Below are 8944 nucleotides of genomic sequence, written 5' to 3'. Positions count from 1 at the left end.
TTGCGCTTCTCCTCCGCGCTGCTCCTGCCTGTTGAACACGCTGCTTGGTCCTTTTGTGGTGGGTGATTCTGTAACGGTCTTCTTGATGAGAAGGAGAGTCGGACCAAAATGCAGCGTGTAGATTGCGATCCATGTTTTAATGAACAAATGTAAAACACGAATCAATACAAATACTACAAAATAAAGAACGTAACGAACGTAACGAAAACCTAAACAGCCTATCTGGTGAAAACACATAGACAGGAACAATCACCCACAAACACACAGTGAAACCCAGGCTACCTAAATATGGTTCCCAATCAGAGACAATGACGAACACCTGCCTCTGATTGAGAACCATATCAGGCCGAACATAGAACTGGACAAACTAGACATGTAACATAGAATGCCCACTCAGATCACACCCTGACCAACCAAAACATAGAAAATACAAAGTAAACTATGGTCAGGGCGTGACAGCTCATCATCTTAGTTTACTATCTTTGCTCATCATCTTAGTTTACTATCTTTGCTCATCATCTTATAGTTTACTATCTTTGCTCATCATCTTAGTATACTATCTTTGCTCATCTTAGTTTACTATCTTTGCTCATCATCTTAGTTTACCATCTTTGCTCATCATCTTATAGTTTACTATCTTTGCTCATCATCTTAGTTTACTATCTTTGCTCATCATCTTATAGTTTACTATCTTTGCTCATCATCTTATAGTTTACTATCTTTGCTCATCATCTTAGTTTACTATCTTTGCTCATCATCTTAGTTTATTATCTTTGCTCATCATCTTAGTTTACTATCTTTGCTCATCATCTTATAGTTTACTATCTTTGCTCATCTTCTTAGTTTACTATCTTTGCTCATCATCTTAGTTTACTATCTTTGCTCATCATCTTAGTTTACTATCTTTGCTCATCATCTTATAGTTTACTATCTTTGCTCATCATCTTAGTATACTATCTTTGCTCATCTTCTTAGTATACTATCTTTGCTCATCATCTTAGTTTACTATCTTTGCTCATCATCTTAGTTTACTATCTTTGCTCATCATCTTATAGTTTACTATCTTTGCTCATCATCTTAGTTTACTATCTTTGTTTACATATTTATTTTTCTGTTGTTTCTCAGATGGAAGACTCTTCCTGAAAACCACAGTGATGTATTGAAGACAACATGGAGAGAAGAGAAGATCGATTCGAGCACCATTGAAGAGATTCCAGGGACTTGCATCAGCAACATCATGGACGTTTCAGTACTCCACACTGTCATAAAAGACTGACAATACACAACAAAGAACAAATAATCAAAGAGTTGTGATAACAGTGTTACGTGCAATACCAATGTCTTTCACAGAAACACAATCACAGCAAAGTGGAACCGAAGGAGAGATTTTTCTACTTTATTTAAACCAGCCTGAATGCTCAGAGAAGGACAAATCCACTTCCAATTTTTGACTTGTATTCCTGTCTCAAGTTTTATAAGATTTCAACGTTTTAAAGCATAATGTCACGAAAGTCGGTAAATCTAGAGGTTAATTTATTACGTTATTTCTGTACATAAATTGATGCAATGTTTCATCACAATATTTGTATTTGCTGTTTATTCTAGTGATGAAAAATGGCAGTTAGGCCTCGGCCATTGTTGAATATCAGATGAAAGGGAAAGGACTCCTGACCCATGGAAGGCCATGTACATAAAGTAAAGACATTGTATTGTGTATTGTAATGCAGTAGATCAGCTAGATGAAAAAATAATACAAACATTCTCATCTGTCTCAGTCTTATGTCTTCTAATGGTCAATACCCATCAGTCCCTCAATACCCATCAGTCCCTCAATACCCTCAATACCCATCAGTCCCTCAATACCATCAGTCCCTCAACACCCTCAATACCCATCAGCCCCTCAATACGCATCAGTCCCTCAATACCCATCAGTCCCTCAATACCCATCAGTCCCTCAATACCCATCAGTCCCTCAATACGCATCTGTCCCTCAATACCCATCAGTCCCTCAATACCCATCAGCCCCTCAATAGCCATCAGTCCCTCAATACCTAATGGTCAATACCCATCAGTCCCTCAATACCTAATGGTCAATACCCATCAGTCCCTCAATACCCTCAATACCCATCAGTCCCTCAATACCCATCAGTCCCTCAATACCCTCAATACCCATCAGCCCCTCAATACCCATCAGTCCCTCAATACCCATCAGTCCCTCAATACCCATCAGTCCCTCAATACCCATCAGTCCCTCAATACCCATCAGCCCCTCAATACCCTCAATACCCATCAGTTCCTCAATACCCATCAGTCCCTCTATACCCATCAGCCCCTCAATACCCATCAGTCCCTCAATACACATCAGTCCCTCAATACACATCAGTCCCTCAATACCCTCATTACCCATCAGCCCCTCAATACCCACCAGTCCTACAAAACCCATCAGTCCCTCAATACCCATCAGTCCCTCTATACCCATCAGCCCCTCAATACCCATCAGCCCCTCAATACCCATCAGTCCCTCAATACCCATCAGCCCCTCAATACCCATCAGTCCCTCAATACACATCAGTCCCTCAATACCCTCATTACACATCAGTCCCTCAATACCCTCATTACCCATCAGCCCCTCAATACCCATCAGTCCTACAAAACCCATCAGTCCCTCAATACCCATCAGCCCCTCAATACCCATCAGTCCCTCAATACCCATCAGTCCCTCAATACCCATCAGTCCCTCAATACCCATCAGTCCCTCAATACCCATCAGTCCCTCAATACCCTCAATACCCATCAGTCCCTCAATACCCATCAGTCCCTCAATATCCTCAATACCCATCAGTCCCTCAATATCCATCAGTCCCTCAATACCCTCAATACCCATCAGTCCCTCAATACCCTCAATACCCATCAGTCCCTCAATACCCATCAGTCCCTCAATACCCATCAGTCCCTCAATACCCAGCAGTCCCTCAATACCCATCAGTCCCTCAATACCCATCAGCCCCTCAATACCCATCAGTCCCTCAATACCCATCAGCCCCTCAATACCCATCAGTCCCTCAATATCCATCAGTCCCTCAATACCCTCAATACCCATCAGTCCCTCAATACCCATCAGTCCCTCAATACCCTCAATATCCATCAGCCCCCCAATACCCATCAGCCCCTCAATACCCATCAGTCCCTCAATACCCATCAGTCCCTCAATACCCTCAATACCCATCAGACCCTCAATACCCATCAGTCCCTCAATACCCATCAGTCCCTCAATACCCATCAGCCCCTCAATACCCATCAGTCCCTCAATACCCATCAGCCCCTCAATACCCATCAGTCCCTCAATACCCATCAGTCCCTCAATACCCATCAGTCCCTCAATACCCTCAATACCCATCAGTCCCTCAATACCCATCAGTCCCTCAATATCCTCAATACCCATCAGTCCCTCAATATCCATCAGTCCCTCAATACCCTCAATACCCATCAGTCCCTCAATACCCTCAATACCCATCAGTCCCTCAATACCCATCAGTCCCTCAATACCCAGCAGTCCCTCAATACCCATCAGTCCCTCAATACCCATCAGCCCCTCAATACCCATCAGCCCCTCAATACCCATCAGTCCCTCAATATCCATCAGTCCCTCAATACCCTCAATACCCATCAGTCCCTCAATACCCATCAGTCCCTCAATACCCTCAATATCCATCAGCCCCCCAATACCCATCAGCCCCTCAATACCCATCAGTCCCTCAATACCCATCAGTCCCTCAATACCCTCAATACCCATCAGACCCTCAATACCCATCAGTCCCTCAATACCCATCAGCCCCTCAATACCCATCAGACCCTCAATACCCATCAGTCACTCAATACCCATCAGTCCCTCAATACCCATCAGCCCCTCAATACCCATCAGTCCCTCAATACCCATCAGCCCCTCAATACCCATCAGTCCCTCAATACCCATCAGTCCCTCAATACCCATCAGTCCCTCAATACCCTCAATACCCATCAGTCCCTCAATACACATCAGTCCCTCAATACCCTCAATATCCATCAGGCCCCCAATACCCATCAGTCCCTCAATACCCTCAATACCCATCAGCCCCTCAATACCAATCAGTCCCTCAATACCCATCAGTCCCTCAATACCCATCAGTCCCTCAATACCTATCAGTCCCTCAATACCCATCAGCCCCTCAATACCCTCAATACCCATCAGTTCCTCAATACCCATCAGTCCCTCAATACCCATCAGCCCCTCAATACCCTCAATACCCATCAGTCCCTCAATACCCATCAGTCCCTCAATACCCATCAGTCCCTCAATACCCATCAGTCCCTCAATACCCATCAGTCCCTCAATACCCATCAGCCCCTCAATACCCTCAATACCCATCAGTTCCTCAATACCCATCAGTCCCTCTATACCCATCAGCCCCTCAATACCCATCAGTCCCTCAATACACATCAGTCCCTCAATACACATCAGTCCCTCAATACCCTCATTACCCATCAGCCCCTCAATACCCACCAGTCCTACAAAACCCATCAGTCCCTCAATACCCATCAGTCCCTCTATACCCATCAGCCCCTCAATACCCATCAGCCCCTCAATACCCATCAGTCCCTCAATACCCATCAGCCCCTCAATACCCATCAGTCCCTCAATACACATCAGTCCCTCAATACCCTCATTACACATCAGTCCCTCAATACCCTCATTACCCATCAGCCCCTCAATACCCATCAGTCCTACAAAACCCATCAGTCCCTCAATACCCATCAGCCCCTCAATACCCATCAGTCCCTCAATACCCATCAGTCCCTCAATACCCATCAGTCCCTCAATACCCATCAGTCCCTCAATACCCATCAGTCCCTCAATACCCTCAATACCCATCAGTCCCTCAATACCCATCAGTCCCTCAATATCCTCAATACCCATCAGTCCCTCAATATCCATCAGTCCCTCAATACCCTCAATACCCATCAGTCCCTCAATACCCTCAATACCCATCAGTCCCTCAATACCCATCAGTCCCTCAATACCCATCAGTCCCTCAATACCCAGCAGTCCCTCAATACCCATCAGTCCCTCAATACCCATCAGCCCCTCAATACCCATCAGTCCCTCAATACCCATCAGCCCCTCAATACCCATCAGTCCCTCAATATCCATCAGTCCCTCAATACCCTCAATACCCATCAGTCCCTCAATACCCATCAGTCCCTCAATACCCTCAATATCCATCAGCCCCCCAATACCCATCAGCCCCTCAATACCCATCAGTCCCTCAATACCCATCAGTCCCTCAATACCCTCAATACCCATCAGACCCTCAATACCCATCAGTCCCTCAATACCCATCAGTCCCTCAATACCCATCAGCCCCTCAATACCCATCAGTCCCTCAATACCCATCAGCCCCTCAATACCCATCAGTCCCTCAATACCCATCAGTCCCTCAATACCCATCAGTCCCTCAATACCCTCAATACCCATCAGTCCCTCAATACCCATCAGTCCCTCAATATCCTCAATACCCATCAGTCCCTCAATATCCATCAGTCCCTCAATACCCTCAATACCCATCAGTCCCTCAATACCCTCAATACCCATCAGTCCCTCAATACCCATCAGTCCCTCAATACCCAGCAGTCCCTCAATACCCATCAGTCCCTCAATACCCATCAGCCCCTCAATACCCATCAGCCCCTCAATACCCATCAGTCCCTCAATATCCATCAGTCCCTCAATACCCTCAATACCCATCAGTCCCTCAATACCCATCAGTCCCTCAATACCCTCAATATCCATCAGCCCCCCAATACCCATCAGCCCCTCAATACCCATCAGTCCCTCAATACCCATCAGTCCCTCAATACCCTCAATACCCATCAGACCCTCAATACCCATCAGTCCCTCAATACCCATCAGCCCCTCAATACCCATCAGACCCTCAATACCCATCAGTCACTCAATACCCATCAGTCCCTCAATACCCATCAGCCCCTCAATACCCATCAGTCCCTCAATACCCATCAGCCCCTCAATACCCATCAGTCCCTCAATACCCATCAGTCCCTCAATACCCATCAGTCCCTCAATACCCTCAATACCCATCAGTCCCTCAATACACATCAGTCCCTCAATACCCTCAATATCCATCAGGCCCCCAATACCCATCAGTCCCTCAATACCCTCAATACCCATCAGCCCCTCAATACCAATCAGTCCCTCAATACCCATCAGTCCCTCAATACCCATCAGTCCCTCAATACCTATCAGTCCCTCAATACCCATCAGCCCCTCAATACCCTCAATACCCATCAGTTCCTCAATACCCATCAGTCCCTCAATACCCATCAGCCCCTCAATACCCTCAATACCCATCAGTCCCTCAATACCCATCAGTCCCTCAATACCCATCAGCCCCTCAATACCCTCAATACCCATCAGTCCCTCAATACCCATCAGTCCCTTAATACCCATCAGCCCCTCAATACCCTCAATACCCATCAGTCCCTCAATGCCCATCAGCCCCTCAATACCCTCAATACCCATCAGTCCCTCAATACCCTCAATACCCATCAGTCCCTCAATACCCATCAGTCCCTCAATACCCATCAGTCCCTCAATATCCATCAGTCCCTCAATACGCATCAGTCCCTCAATACATTTGAATGACAACAACCACAAGTGTTAGTTTATTGCTCCTGAGAATGATGAGTCAAGGACAGGTTACCTATCACTGACAGCATGAATGACAAGTCAAGGACAGGTTACCCATCAGACCCTCAATACCCATCAGTCCCTCAATACCCATCAGCCCCTCAATACCCATCAGACCCTCAATACCCATCAGTCACTCAATACCCATCAGTCCCTCAATACCCATCAGCCCCTCAATACCCATCAGTCCCTCAATACCCATCAGCCCCTCAATACCCATCAGTCCCTCAATACCCATCAGCCCCTCAATACCCATCAGTCCCTCAATATCCATCAGTCCCTCAATACCCATCAGTCCCTCAATACCCATCAGTCCCTCAATACCCTCAATACCCATCAGCCCCTCAATACCCATCAGTCCCTCAATACCCATCAGTCCCTCAATACCCTCAATACCCATTAGCCCCTCAATACCCATCAGTCCCTCAATACCCATCAGTCCCTCAATACCCATCAGTCCCTCAATACCCATCAGCCCCTCAATACCCTCAATACCCTCAATACCCATCAGTCCCTCAATACCCATCAGTCCCTCAATACCCATCAGCCCCTCAATACCCTCAATACCCATCAGTCCCTCAATACCCTCAATACCCATCAGTCCCTCAATACCCATCAGTCCCTCAATACCCATCAGTCCCTCAATACCCATCAGTCCCTCAATACCCATCAGTCCCTCAATAGCCATCAGTCCCTCAACACCCATCAGTCCCTCAATACCCATCAGCCCCTCAATACCCATCAGTCCCTCAATACCCATCAGTCCCTCAATACCCTCAATAGCCATCAGTCCCTCAATATCCATAAGTCCCTCAATACGCATCAGTCCCTCAATACATTTGAATGACAACAACCACAAGTGTTAGCTTATTGCTCCTGAGAATGATGAGTCAAGGACAGGTTACCTATCACTGACAGCATGAATGACAAGTCAAGGACAGGTTACCTATCACTGGCAGCATGAATGACAAGTCAAGGACAGGTTACCTATCACTGGCAGCATGAATGACAAGTCAAGGACAGGTTACCCATCACTGACAGCATGAATGACAAGTCAAGGACAGGTTACCTATCACTGGCAGCATGAATGACAAGTCAAGGACAGGTTACCCATCACTGACAGCATGAATGATAAGTCAAGGACAGGTTACCTATCACTGACAGCATGAATGACAAGTCAAGGACAGGTTACCTGTCACTGACAGCATGAATGACAAGTCAGGGACAGGTTACCTATCACTGGCAGCATGAATGACAAGTCAAGGACAGGTTACCTATCACTGGCAGCATGAATGACAAGTCAAGGACAGGTTACCCATCACTGACAGCATGAATGACAAGTCAAGGACAGGTTACCTATCACTGGCAGCATGAATGACAGGTCAAGGACAGGTTACCTATCACTGGCAGCATGAATGAATGACAAGTCAAGGACAGGTTACCCATCACTGGCAGCATGAATGAATGACAAGTCAAGGACAGGTTACCTATCACTGGCAGCATGAATGAATGACAAGTCAAGGACAGGTTACCTATCACTGACAGCATGAATGAATGACAAGTCAAGGACAGGTTACCTATCACTGGCAGCATGAATGACAAGTCAAGGACAGGTTACCTATCACTGGCAGCATGAATGAATGACAAGTCAAGGACAGGTTACCTATCACTGGCAGGATGAATGACAAGTCAAGGACAGGTTACCTATCACTGGCAACATGAATGACAAGTCAAGGACAGGTCACCTATCACTGGCAGCATGAATGAATGACAAGTCAAGGACAGGTTACTTATCACTGACAGCATGAATGACAAGTCAAGGACAGGTTACCTGTCACTGACAACATGAATGACAAGTCAAGGACAGGTTACCTATCACTGGTAGCATGAATGACAAGTCAAGGACAGGTTACTTATCACTGGCCGCATGAATGACAAGTCAAGGACAGGTTACCTATCACTGGCAGCATGAATGACAAGTCAAGGACAGGTTACCTATCACTGGCAGCATGAATGACAAGTCAAGGACAGGTTACCTGTCACTGACAACATGAATGACAAGTCAAGGACAGGTTACCTATCACTGGTAGCATGAATGACAAGTCAAGGACAGGTTACTTATCACTGACAGCATGAATGACAAGTCAAGGACAGGTTACTTATCACTGGCAGCATGAATGACAAGTCAAGGACAGGTTACCT

This window comes from Oncorhynchus clarkii, chromosome 18, assembly GCF_045791955.1.
Source record: "Oncorhynchus clarkii lewisi isolate Uvic-CL-2024 chromosome 18, UVic_Ocla_1.0, whole genome shotgun sequence".
In the NCBI taxonomy this organism is placed as follows: Eukaryota; Metazoa; Chordata; class Actinopteri; order Salmoniformes; family Salmonidae; genus Oncorhynchus; species Oncorhynchus clarkii.
Note: the sequence above shows the minus strand (reverse complement) of the source record.